The sequence below is a fragment of the Marmota monax genome, unplaced genomic scaffold, assembly GCF_021218885.2.
Source record: "Marmota monax isolate L192 unplaced genomic scaffold, Marmota_monax_Labrador192_F-V1.1 WCK01_AAM20220418_F8-fsc00092, whole genome shotgun sequence".
Lineage (NCBI taxonomy): Eukaryota > Metazoa > Chordata > Mammalia > Rodentia > Sciuridae > Marmota > Marmota monax.
Genome location: NW_026692583.1, coordinates 5,114,723 through 5,127,470, shown reverse-complemented (window position 1 = coordinate 5,127,470; position 12,748 = coordinate 5,114,723). Strand labels below are relative to the sequence as shown.

Below are 12,748 nucleotides of genomic sequence, written 5' to 3'. Positions count from 1 at the left end.
AATGGAGTCAGCTGATCACAGACTGAGACATCTGCAACTGTGAGCCCCGAATAAACTTTTCCTCCTTTCAAGTGGTTCTTGTAGGTATTGTAGTTATAGCAGTGAAAAACTAATAAATTGCTAACGTGAGCAACTTCATAACTTAGACTTTAGTCCTAAAAGAAGTCTGCGTCTGGGCCGGTGGTGGTCTGCCAACCTCCCGAGGTGGTGAGCGCAGTTCAGGGGGTGGGTGTGTGTTTCTGCTGTTATCAGACTCACAGGGGTCCCCTGAGCATAAAGGGACTTTCTGGTAAGAATATCTGAGCAGGCTGCTCATGCCCAGGGTTCAAGCCAAGGGACCCACCAGTGACTGAGTCCTACTGTGTGCAAGTCACTGAGCTCTGCCACTTGGATGTCCCAGAGCTGGCCGAGGACTGGGATTTCAGCTCAGGTCTATCCGATCCCAAGCTGGTCCCACCCTGGCACCATGTCATCTATGAGAATGGAGTGGGGTAACCGAGGGAGGAAATGCACCCCCGTCCCTGGTCCAAGCACTCAGCAAGCTAGGCACTGAGGTGACAGAGTCCATGGGAGGATCCCTCAGGTACACAGAGCAGCCCACCCACACTCAGTTGTTGCTTGCTGGACAAAGTCCCCATGTCCCCCTCAGAAGAGTCGGCTTTGCTGCCTTCTGTATTCCCAAGGACGGTTGTCCCTTGTCCTTTGTGCTCTACTGCATGCTACGGTAGGGCCAGGGAGCCATTGCAAGCCCAGGTCTTGGGGACATGTGCTGTTCTGGCTCTGCCACTTATCAGCTATGTGATCTTGAAATATCCACTTAACCCCCAGGAGCCTCAATTTGTACATGTACGAAACGAAGCTAATGGCACCTATAATTTGCATGCCAGGCGATGATGTCTCCTGCTTGTTCTTTCTACTACCAGAGGCATCCTCCTCTTTCTCCATCCGAGTCTTATTCTCCTACTAGTAAGTACCCAATAAACCCGGGCGATGATTAATGCGCTGGAGTCCTTGCGCAATTAACCATGCGCATGCGCACCGGCCCCTTGCCCCGGACTCGAAGCTCCCGGGAGGCGGTGATTTTTCAACTTCACATCCCCGGCACCTACCATTGTCACTGGAGCGTAATATGTCCTTAGGAAATGTTTGTTGCTGAATAATAAATACAAAGAAGGGCCAACTTACCCCGTGGATGCTAAGCAGCTGAAATGCAGCGCCCCCCAAACATTCCAGAAGTACAAGTTTTAGGAAGAATCAGAGACTTTTTTTTCTTTCTTTTTTGCAGTGCTGATCAGACCCAGGACCTCATGCATGCCAGGCAAGGGCTCTACCACTGAGCCCCAGAGACATTATAGAGTGAAATATCTTCCCTTGGTTACAGAGAGAGCTGGGGAGAAATTGGGACATGAACTTCTTGGCTACATCACAACGAAGTCCATCAAGTAATCCCATGACACTTATTTTTTTTTTTCTTTTGTGAAGTGCTGGGAATTAAACCCAGGGTGCTCTACCACTAAGCCACATCCCCAGTCCATTTTTATTTTACTTTAATGGTACAAGGGGCTGAACCCAGAGGTGCTCTACCACAGAGCTACATCTCCCACCATTTTTATTTTATTTTTTTTGAGACCTGTTTCAAAAGTTGCTGAGGGTCTAGCTAGCTTCCTGAGGCTGACCTTGAACTTGCCATCCTCCTGCCTCAGCCTCCTGAGTCGCTGGGATCACAGGCATGTGTCACTGTGCCCAGCTCTTTGATACATGTTCTGATGCATATATCCACTACACCAGGGATAAAAAGGTCATACACCACCCATCCTTCCAATCCCTAATCTTTTGCTCACCTATGTATCCATCCCATCCTTCCGGTTATTTATCTAACATTTCATCTACCAATTAATCCACCCATCCCTTAATACATCTATCTACACAAACGCCAATCACGAGCATCTTTATGAAACATCTCAACTTCCAGGCATTGCGCTGGGCCATCACTGAATAACCCAAGGACCCCACCTTTAAGGGTTTTGCATCCTACATGAGTGAGTCCATAAGTAATCTCCGGGAGAGGAGAGGGAGGAGTACAAGAGGCTGTGATTCAGAAGGGTTGGAAAGGCTGCTGGGAGAGGTGCTGCAGATAGATTCATGGGCCAAGGCAGGAGAGATGGTTGGGAAGGCTTCACGGGCAAGAAGAGCCCCCAGCCGAGAGAGCAGCTCTTACAGAGCAAGGAGAGGAGACGCCTGCTGATCTGGGAAATGCAAGTGCCTCTCTCAAGCCAGATCATGCAAGGTTAAGCTGGAAGGAAAGCGACTTGGCCAGAGTCCAGGGAACAATTGCAAAGAGACTCAGGTTGAATTTGAATTTGAACTTGGTCCCAAGGGACTGGGGCGTCCTGGATTACTATTGAGGAGTTTTGATTAAAGAGAGGGGACTTTAGGAAGATCTCTTTCCCAGGAAATGGGTTCTCTTCTTGAACTAAGATCAGCCCCAGGAGGGAAGCTTTGAACTTGGGAACAGGAGCCAATAGCCCTCTGCCTGCTGCCTCTGGTCTTGCTGTCCCCTTTCCTGGGACCACATTTCACCTGTTTAAAGCCTAGCGGTGTTGATGGCAGGAGAGCTAATGCTTTAGATCAAGGCTGATCTTCTCCCCGAGGAAGCTGGCTAGAAGCTCTAATGGGAAGTTCAGATCCCAAGAGCAAGAGAGAGTTCTTGTGGGGCATGATTCTGGGTGACAGTGTCCCCTTGGGCTGTGCCTTGGCCTCTCATTGGGGGATGGTCTGCATCATATCATTCCCACTCCCCTCTCTGGCCATGAGAGAGGCCGGAAGCTCATTTCCCAAACAGAGGCTAGGGTCTAGCTAACTTGCTGAGGCTGACCTTGAACTTGTGATCCTCCTGCCTCAGCCTCCTGCGTCCCTGGGATCACAGGCATGTGTCACTGTTCTCATGCGATATCCCTAGGGCAGAGCGCAGACTTACTGCTCACCTACTATGGGCCAGGCATCATGGCTTTGTTGCGTAGGAGAATTCAAAGCAGGTTCCTGCTTTCTAAGGGCTTATCATTATATTAGGTGGGCGGGATCCACCCAAGCAAAGATCCCGTTGTCAACATCCACAAGGCAAAGAATGGGGAGTGGGAACAAGTGCAGCCCCGACATCTCCCCTGAAACGGTGTGGGTGTCAAAATACACTGCCTGTAAGAGGTGGAATAAGAAATAAAAGTGTGTTATGGCATCTCTTAAAGTTGCTACAGTAACCAATGTGGAGCTAAAAATAGAACCAGACCTAGATTGGGAGAACAGGGCAAGAAATATCAATAGATAAGGTCTTAGGTCTGTGCCTCAATAAATAGCGAGGGTAAATGTGGTACCCAGAGATGGAGAGATAATGCAAAGGAAGCAGATAGAGGCTTAAGAATGAGAGCCCCTGGGACACGGGATAAAAGCAGGAAGGGGTGGGCAGCGAGCTGTTTCCTATTGCAAAGATTTTTCTCTCAATGGATTCCTTTTTCACTGGGTGCCTGTTTGTACCTCAAAGAAGTGAACAAATATAGATAAATCTGTTCTGTTGGATGAAGTCAAGAACAGAGTGAATGTGTGGGGCAGGCATTTAGCACGTTCGATCTGGAGTAAGGAGTCTGAGAATGTATTTCAGAGGGACTTGAACTTGGGTGGGAAAAAGTGACATCTTCATTTTATTACTAAGCTCTACCTGAAATCTAGCATTTGCTGTTACTGCCAAGAGAGCCCCAAAGCCACAGTGCTATCTGTTGTCAGCAACCGTGATGATATCCCCAATGGGAGTCCTAAGTATTTTTAAATCACCTTATAGTTGTTGCCAATATCGCGAAATATTTATGCTCAGCCTTATTTTCAAAATATAATATTTCTCAGGCTCACGGCTGGCTCTCATTAATTAATGTATTAACAACAAGACACAGAACCGTATCACAGGAAATGACCATCTCCCTTCAGCTTCTTTCAAATAAACACTCAACGACGATATTTCAAGACAGTTGGTTCCCTTGCGATCCTGGGTGTTCTATTTTATGCATGCAAAAACATTATTCTGAGACAGGGTCGGTGGGCTTCCCCCAGACTGTCCAGGGCTCTGTGGCCCCCACAGAGGGTTGAGGCCGCCCCCCCCCGTGTTGAAGTCCTCACAGGCTGGGGGAAGTGGGGACATGGATGGGTGGAGAGGCAGATAGCGAGAAATCTGGCGGAGCTGGGATGGTCCAAACCACGCAGCAGCTGCAGCCATGGGTTTATTTACTGCGACCTCGTAAGTTTTGCCACCTGGCGATCAGCTTTGACAATGGCCAGAGGAGGGGACTCATGCTATTTTTCCCCTTTTGGTCTAGGAAACATGGCCCAGATGTGCTCAGGGACCGGTCAGGCTGGGTCGGGGTGGCGGGGGGCTGCCCCGGTCCTGGACTCACCCATCCCCTGCCAAGTGCGGTGGAAGGTCTCAGGCTCTCGGACGGATGAAGCAACCCAGGATCAGACGAGCCAAGGGAAGCCACGTCGCGGTCTCTGCCTGCTTGGGGAAAGGAGCTGAGGTTTCCTCCTGCTCAGCTGCCTGTGGATTCCTTCCTCACGGCCGATGGCAGCCCAGGGACTGGGAGGTCAGGGAGCTTCAAGGCAGTTCCTTGGGCGTCGCCTTGAAGTTCAAACCCGCCTAGTTTCTCCTAGGAACTTTGTTTAGATTCTTCTTTCTGCTTTCAGCCTTTGGAGCCCTCCCGGCTTGGAACCCGAATGCGCCCAAACCTCTTTGTTATCCTCCCTCATTGGAATCCATGCTCCCCAGCAGTGTAAGAGGCACTTGAACTTGAATTTGTCTGGTTGGGATCCACCCCCAAGGGACCCAAAACACCACACTCGTGCTGTGACCGTGTGTTTTAATTTGTAAAATTGTGCCAGCATCCTTTTCTGGGTTAACTGGTACCTCTCTTATCTCTAAGCCCCACTACGGGTGCCCGTTCTGCGTTGTGACAGTGACTCTGCTGAGCCACCTCACTGTCACTACTACACAAGAGCAAGGGCAGACTGCGAATGAAGCACAGAAACGGTCCTCCATGAACCCAGTTAAAGGCCCCAGGAGGGCACGCCACGCCATGTGAGCAGAGGATTTCCACCAGCACAGGCCGGGAGAGCGGCCGAAGACCAAGTCACCTCTGTGGGTGAATCAAAAGAATCCTCTGGAAGCCAAAGAAATCTGTGCTAATGAAGCTCTTAAACAGAAAGAGAAATGCTCTCGGCCGCACGGCCCACTCTTACTCCGTGAGTGACAATGCTGTCTCGCTCGACAAGAGGTCAGGCCTCGCATCCCACCCCCACGTTTTGAATGTGAGTTTACCGGTGGTGCAAGTGCGATTGTGTTGAGTATGTGGATTTGGTGTGGTTTCCCAGCCATCGGTGAGACAGAAGAGTGAAGAATCTATGCCTGTTTCACTGCTGGGACATGTTTCAACAACATCAGGACAGAAATATTTCATGGCAATACTGGAGGGGGGTGGCGCGGGCACAGACGGGTGCCCTTTAAAAGCATTCCATGCTGAGACACTGAGGTGTGGGTCACATCCACTGTTCAAACACTCCTGGTCATTTGGAGATAATGTTCCAAATGCTTGGCCTGGCCCAGGTCTCTTGCTGGTCTCTGTGGTCAGATCCTCTGTTTTGGCTAGACGGGTTAACAGAATGTCCTTCAAGTAGCCTTAACAATGTCCGGCAGTACTGCCCCAGAGGGTAGGGATGAGGTGTGCCAGATGCTCCAACCATCACCTAAAGCCTTGGTGGGTGCCTGGGAAATGATCACCTATGAAATTACCATCAGCCAGGGTGCAATCCCGGGGGACCAAGGGAGGTCCAATGGCTCTCCTGGGGCCCCTTCTCTGCATCGTACAGCCTGTTCATGGGGGCAGAAAGGAAATTGAGGTACAGGTGTTAGCCAGAGTGGAGGGGCATCCTGAATGGAGCTTGGAGGCACTCCAGATTACTGTGGGAAAGAATAGTCCGGGGACTGGGGAATACACAGGCTTGAGGGTAAGGTCCAGCTCTGTGTGACCTTGGACAAGCTATTAACCACTCTGAGTCTCTGGTTCCTGGTAGTTCATCAAGACAAAGGGCCATTCCAGCCCCAGCCACTGCATGGAGCAGACAGGAGGGGTGAGGGGGTTGGGTTGTGGCAGGTGGGAGGTCAGCAACCCCAGGACAGCTGTCACTTCTGCCAGGGGAATAGTGATGAGCTGGAGCTGAATAGTTGCTCAAAGAGCCGCAAAGGAGGAAAGACAGACAGGAAGAGATAGAGAAGCAGAGTAACTCTGTCCCCTCCCTTGACCAAACTCAGGGGCAGTCCCCAAGAAATTTCCCTCCATCTCCACACACAGACTCCGGGACCTGATTTGGTGGTGGCTGAGGACGCAGCAGAGATGCTGGAAGAGTCCTATGCCAGCCTCATGGGAGAAGAGGGAGTGTCCAGGGGGGCCATAGCACAGAGTGCTCAGAGCAGGGGATGCCCAGGCTGGGCTGAGCTGGGCTCATGAGGGCTCCTAGCTCAGGCCGACCCTCAGTTTCCCCCAGAGACATATGCCCCAGGTAGGCACCCCTCGACTGCATCCGTCACTCCCCAGTGGAGGAGAAGATGGGAGAAGCTCTTTCAAGGCAGCCGGATGTGACAACGTGGTGGCCTGGGAGGTAGGGGACATGGCGTGCCTTTCTGTGGTCCCAGAGCCCGCATGGCAGGAGAAGCGTGAGTGGGCAAGGCAGGTGGGGAACAGGGGCTGGATGGAGACGTCCAGGGTGGGTCCCTGGGCAATGGACTCAGCAATGGTGGATGCATACGTGGCAAGTGGGTGAGAGGACGGACAGAGGATGACGGACAGGTGGATGGATGAAGGCGGGTATTCGTCAGCCCTCCTTAGGAAGGCCTGAGGGCAAGGTGGCTCGCCTCTGGGGACTTGGAGTTTGTCGAGGTTCCCATATTTCCAGAACTGATGAGAGGCTCAGTGTGTCTCTACCACAGTAATCTGGGTCCATGGCTGCAGGGGTGCCCATGTGACCAGCCATCTAAACACTGGGCCTGCGGAGTCTATTACGAACTTTCCATTCACACCTGGTGTCACAATTTGTTGCACCAGGAATTAAGTGTGCCCCGCGTGACTCCACTCAGAGAATCCTGAGATGCTGGCTCCTGGTTTCCTCTGGACTTGACCCCGTCTCCCCTCTCATTTGGTGATTTTGCTTTGTATCCTTCATATCCTACAATCCATCCATGAGCATGACCACAGGCTGGATCCCATGAGTCCTAGAGAAGCTTCAAACTGGGGTGGGGGGTCTTGGGGACTCTAACCACAGAGAGATGGATGGATGGACACGTGAATCAATCAGGGATGTTTGAATGACAACCGATACATGGACGAGTAGGTGGATGGGTGGGGAGACAGATGAATGAGCAGGTGGATGGATAGAAGGGATGACTGACAGGAAGGATGGGTGGGTGGATGGGTGGATGGAAGGCTGAATAGATATGTGGATGGGTGGATGGATGAATGACTAGGTAGGTATGTGGACAGATGGCTGAAAAACTGGCTGATGGATGGATGGAAGGATGATGATGGATGGATAATAAATGGATGATTGATGGATGGATGATGGACGGATAGATAGATGATTGATGGATGGATGGATGATGGATGGATGGATGATGGATAGATGGATGGATGATAGATGGATGGATGATGGATAGATGGATGGATGATGGATAGATGGATGGATGATGGATGAATGGATGATGGATAGATGGATGGATGATGGATGGATGGATGGATGGATGGATGCATGATGGATGATGAGGAGATGGTGGATGGGTAGATGTGTGTGTGTGTGTGTGTGTGTGTGTGTGTAAGGAGACAGGAGAGGGTGGTTTAAATCTTTCAGATGCTTTAAATACCACAGATTTTAATAGCCACAGGACTTCATCAAAGACTCAAGACTTCCTATGGCCAACGTTCTCATTGGGAATGAGTCCATGTGTGGAAGATGTGCTTGGCAGGCTCAGAATGTCCTGTAGTCACCCCTGATTGCATATTCCTGGGGGCATCTGGAGGACCACCACCATTCCCGATGGTGTCCATGATGAACAGGAAGGTTGTCAGGGGCACCAGCTCATGGTGGAGGGCAGAACGGGTGCCTCCTAAATCTGTGGGACTTGCTGTCAGCAACACTGCTCGCCTCTTTAGGGGACCGGCGTTGTTTTCTCTACTTTGAGGTCTGACTCTGTGAGGCTGAGAATTTTCTTCCTAATCGAAAAGCAATTTTAAAGATGCACTTGGCGGGTGGGGGATGTGTGAGCGTTTACAGCCTCATTTATTCCTAATGAAGTAGAAGGGAAGTGGAAGCCAGGGGAGGAGGGATGGGATAAAAAAAGAACCCGGGAAAGTAGTGGAAGAACCCGAAGGAGAAGAGAGGGAGATGGTGCGCGTACGTGGGCCTTGGCGAGGCGTCTCATTACATGCGTAAGCGCTTGAGTGAGAACAAGTACAGAAAAGAGCAGCCCAGCTGGGCTCTGGCCCAAGCCCAGCTCCTGTGCTGCGGCTGCTCCCGGCTGTCCCTCTCTGAGTCTGCGGAGCTCAGTTTCCAGGTGTCTATGGGAGGAGCCACCTCCTGGGCCTGCTGGGAGGTCCCAGGGGCATCCAGTGGGGACGTACAACGCAGGGGGCAGGGTGGCCAGGTCATGCTGAACAGGTCCCGGGGAGGGGAGGGGGCTCTCTGTCAAAGATTCCGGAGTTTGGGGAGGATGCGTGGACACACAGACACGCAGGACACACAGGCACGCCGCCTCCCGGTTTCAGACACACACAACCCTCACACTTGTACCCTTGCACATCCTTACACACGTGCTCACCCTCACACGTCAGCAGACCTCCCGACACACCCCGCCTGCTCTACAGACTCTAAATTCACACGCGCAGACACCGTCTCCAAGCCCCCGATCACACGTGCCCTTAAACACATCCTTGCACAAAAACAAACCCCCAAACACCTCTCCTCGGACGCCCACGTGCACAGGGACTCTCAGACCCAGATCTCCCAAACGTACACCTTCACACTTACGTGCACATACCCCCACATTCTTTAGATGTCCCCCACACCCCCCTACACAGACGGCTCATACAGCCACACCCCCCCCCCAAACCCTCCAATACTCCCGCGCGCCCTTGCGCGCCTGTGCGCTTCCGTGCCCGCCGTCACACTGCGCACACCCACACGCCCACACTCTACGCACTTCAATTAGACGGCCCCAGGTTGCCCAGCCTCCCTTCCCAGCAGAGCCCTGCAGGAAGCAGCCTGCTCTAGCCACGTCCCTGCCAGCCCCTGCCAACCCCACAGCCCTGCCCCGGCCCTGCCCACCAACGTTCAGACACAGTGACCGCCTCCACGCCTGGGCGCTCTCAGCGTCCTGCCTGGGCCCTGGCCCTCTTTCTCCCCCTGCCCTTGGCGTCAGTTGGCCCTTCCTTGAACTTCACGCTCCCGAGGACAGGGACCCTTTCTCTGATTCGCGCTCAACACCCTCCGAGCCCAGCGCAGAGCTGCAGTTCAAGAAACCTTGCTGAATGACCGTGGACGAGGGCGTGGGGTTGGAGATGGTCTCAGAATGGGTTCTGGGCTTGGGGTGAGGTGAGGGACAGGATGGGCCTGGAGCTGGCCCTCTCAGCCCATTCCAGGGCCACCGGCCTCTTGCTCTCCGCTGAGCCCAGCCCCACCTGAGCCTCGCACAGCCTTGCTGTTCATTGCCTCCCGGAAGCACTGACACCTGTGTGCGGGGCTCAGGTCTGTTGGGTCCAGGAGTGAGACCCCACCAGGCAGCCCTATTTCTGCATCCTGCCCTGGAGCCCTGGAGTTCAGCAGGGAAGAACCCAGATCTTCCCTAGATGCACAGGTCCCCTGTGACCTGACCCGCCTGGGCCCACCCACACTACCCTCTGATCATCCCAGGAACTGGGCGATGCCACTTACCCCCCAGTCCTACCAGTCTCCCAGAAGGGAGGACTGACTAGCATCCACAGCCTCCAGCAAGGGACGCAGAGACTCCAGGAGGGAAGGGCTAGCGGTCAACTGTGGCAAGTGCCACGCTAGGATCTGAACCCAGGCCCCAGATGCCACGTTTCCGCTCCGGGTCTGGCGCCCCCTTCTGGGCTCACTTAGCGTTTGCAGTTTATCCTCATCTGTCCTCTTGCCTCATCTGTCACCACCACGGGCAGCCCAGTGGATGACCTGAGAACCTCACTCAGGTGTCCTTAGCCAGGCCAGGGCATCCATGCTCCAGATACTGACGACCCTTCTGGTAGAGAAGCTGGCTGGTGCGGGAAACGATGACACCCCCACAGCACCCCACCCCCACAACTGAGTGGGCTGAGCTAATGATGGACACATGGCATGCTGACCAGACCTGCCCTGACCTCTGCGGGCAGTGACTCTGACAGGTGGCCCCCTGCTCAGAGCCCCACGAGTGCTGAACCCCTTCTGCCCCCGTACACCCCCCTTCCATTCAGACCTCTCCCCTGGTGCCTGGACGGTGCCGGCATCCAGTCGGAGCTTAGCACACATTTGCTGAATGGGGTCGAGAAGGGGTACCTGAGTGACACCCATCTTCCCCTGACCTGCCTTCTCAATTCCCACCCAGGTCTCCTTCACGGCCACCTTGTTCATCACCTGCCAGATGTCCTTACAGGCCACATCCCCCTTGGCTGCTCTGACTTCATACCACAGTGCTTTGCCAGCTGCCCGGTAACCTCAGGGGGTCAGCGAGGAACCCAACCCTCAAGAGCCTGGGCAGTGGGGTGAGACCCCACCTCGGGCTCAGCTTCGAGCCCTTCCCACAAACTTGTTTGGACCTGAATCTCTGTGCCTGCCAAGACCAAGGAGCCCTGTGCTGTCTTTGTGTTTTCCTGGCCCCTTCACGCAGGGCACACCCTCCCTGTGCCACCACACCCGGGCTGTCCCTAGGGTTGACACCAGGGGCTTAGGGGTCCTAAAGGCTGTGGGGAGGTGGGCCGCTCTCCTGTCTCAGTTCTCCTAGGTGTGAAAGCAGGAAAGCTCCAGGCACACAGCAGAGAGTCACGCAAGGTGACCAAGGTGAGCTAAGCCAGCGCCTGGGTCATGGCAAACAGGAAGGAGTAGCTTCTCCTGTTTATCAATGACCCGAGCAGGCACCTCAGGCACCCTGGGTGATCAATCACCAATATGACCCCACTGCCTACCCGAAAAAGTCCAACTGTGAAGTCCATCCTGTCCCCATCCCGGTGCCCATGGTTCCCAGGGACCCAACCAGGACGGCCATCACTGGCTTCAGCGAAGTCACCAATTCCGGTGGACCCTGGGGACATGCTGAGTGGTGTTGCCAAGTGAGGTCCCCATTCTTTGCTCAAAGGAACCCACAAAGAGACTTCAGTGTCCCTCTGCTTGTTAAGTAGCTGGCGTCTTCTAAGCCCAAGCCCCGGGTGCCCCGACGGTGGGGGAAACGGGAAGAGGGGACGCTTCTGGCGTCCAGGCTCCCGATGGCAGCCAGAGAAGAGCAGGGCTCAGAGGCTGCCCCATAAGTTTGGGGGCGAGGGAGGACCCAGGAGCGAGGGAAGCTGCGGGGAGACCCCAGCGGCGTCTTGATGGGTCTTTTTGGAGTGAGTGGCTCAATCCGAGGTCCACTCCCACACGTCCAGTGCTGGCCCAGGTCCCGGCCGGGAGCAGCCGTCGCTGACCGGGGGTTTCAGGCAGCAGCTGGGCTTCTGTCGGGGCTGCCCCTCCACCTGCCTCCCCCCCCGAAACGGTGCCAGAGACCCGGCCAGCGTGGCCTTGGCGAGGCGGGAAGGCAGCCCGGGGACAGAGCCAGTTAAGGGACACCTGGGGGACTGTGCAGTGCGCTCATGAGGGAGCTCGTGGGGCGCCCCCCTCGGAAACACTGACCCCCACGTAGACGGAGCCAGGAGAGGCAGCCCCATACCCGGTCTGTGCCCAGGAGCTGGCCGCTGCCTGGCGCTGGCCGCTGCACCCTGCGCTGGCGCATGCGCAGAACAGACCCCTAGCCGTGCCCTGCAGGACGCGAGGCTCTCAGCCGTGGCCCTGCGTCCTCCCTGTCCCATGCACGTGGGCAGATGCCCCACAGGCGGGTCACTGGTGGTCACCACCTCCCCCCACACCCGCCTCCACCGCAAGCACAGACCACCAGGGGCTTCCACCCGGGGCCCTTCCATGGACACAGGGACTTCTCCCAGCCAGGAGCCAAGTTCACAGCCAACGCAGAGACCGTCCTGTGTCACTCAGTCCTCTCCATGACAACCCCGGCTGCCCCAAGCCTGTCCCTCAGGCAGCAGCCACCCCTCCTTTATCCCTCCGGGGCTGACCCCCGCTGGCTGCCAGGAGGAGGCTCAGCCCTGCAGCCCTGGCCAGTCTGGGGCTGAACCAGTGGCCCCTGAAGCATCCCTGGGTCCTGGGCCAGGGCCCAGGACACGTGGCCCTGCAAAGCCTGTGGCCTCCCCCTGAGCGGTGGCCCTCAGTGCTGCAGCCTCTCTGGGCTGCTTCTCACAGGGGTCCTCTGCCTGGCCCCAGGGGACCACCCACAGCATGACTCTGGAGCTGGTGGCCTATAGGGACGCGACCTCAGATGCCCACACAGGGCGACGCAGACAACCAGCTCCACCGGGGACCAGGGAGACTTAGGGCCCTGGAACCTGTGTCCTGCAGAGGCCCCTCATCGCCC

General features: G+C 55.0%; 1 protein-coding gene across 1 annotated transcript in view; it reads right to left on the bottom strand.

Moving 5' to 3' along the window:
* Nos1 (nitric oxide synthase 1) overlaps window positions 1-4,624 on the bottom strand; it is a 142,270-nt gene extending 137,646 nt beyond the window's left edge. Inside the window, exon 1 of the mRNA XM_058579887.1 lies at window positions 4,437-4,624. The gene's annotated coding sequence lies outside the window, so the exon portion shown is untranslated. The remainder of the gene's footprint in view (window positions 1-4,436) is intronic.
* Window positions 4,625-12,748: the final 8,124 nt, after the last annotated feature.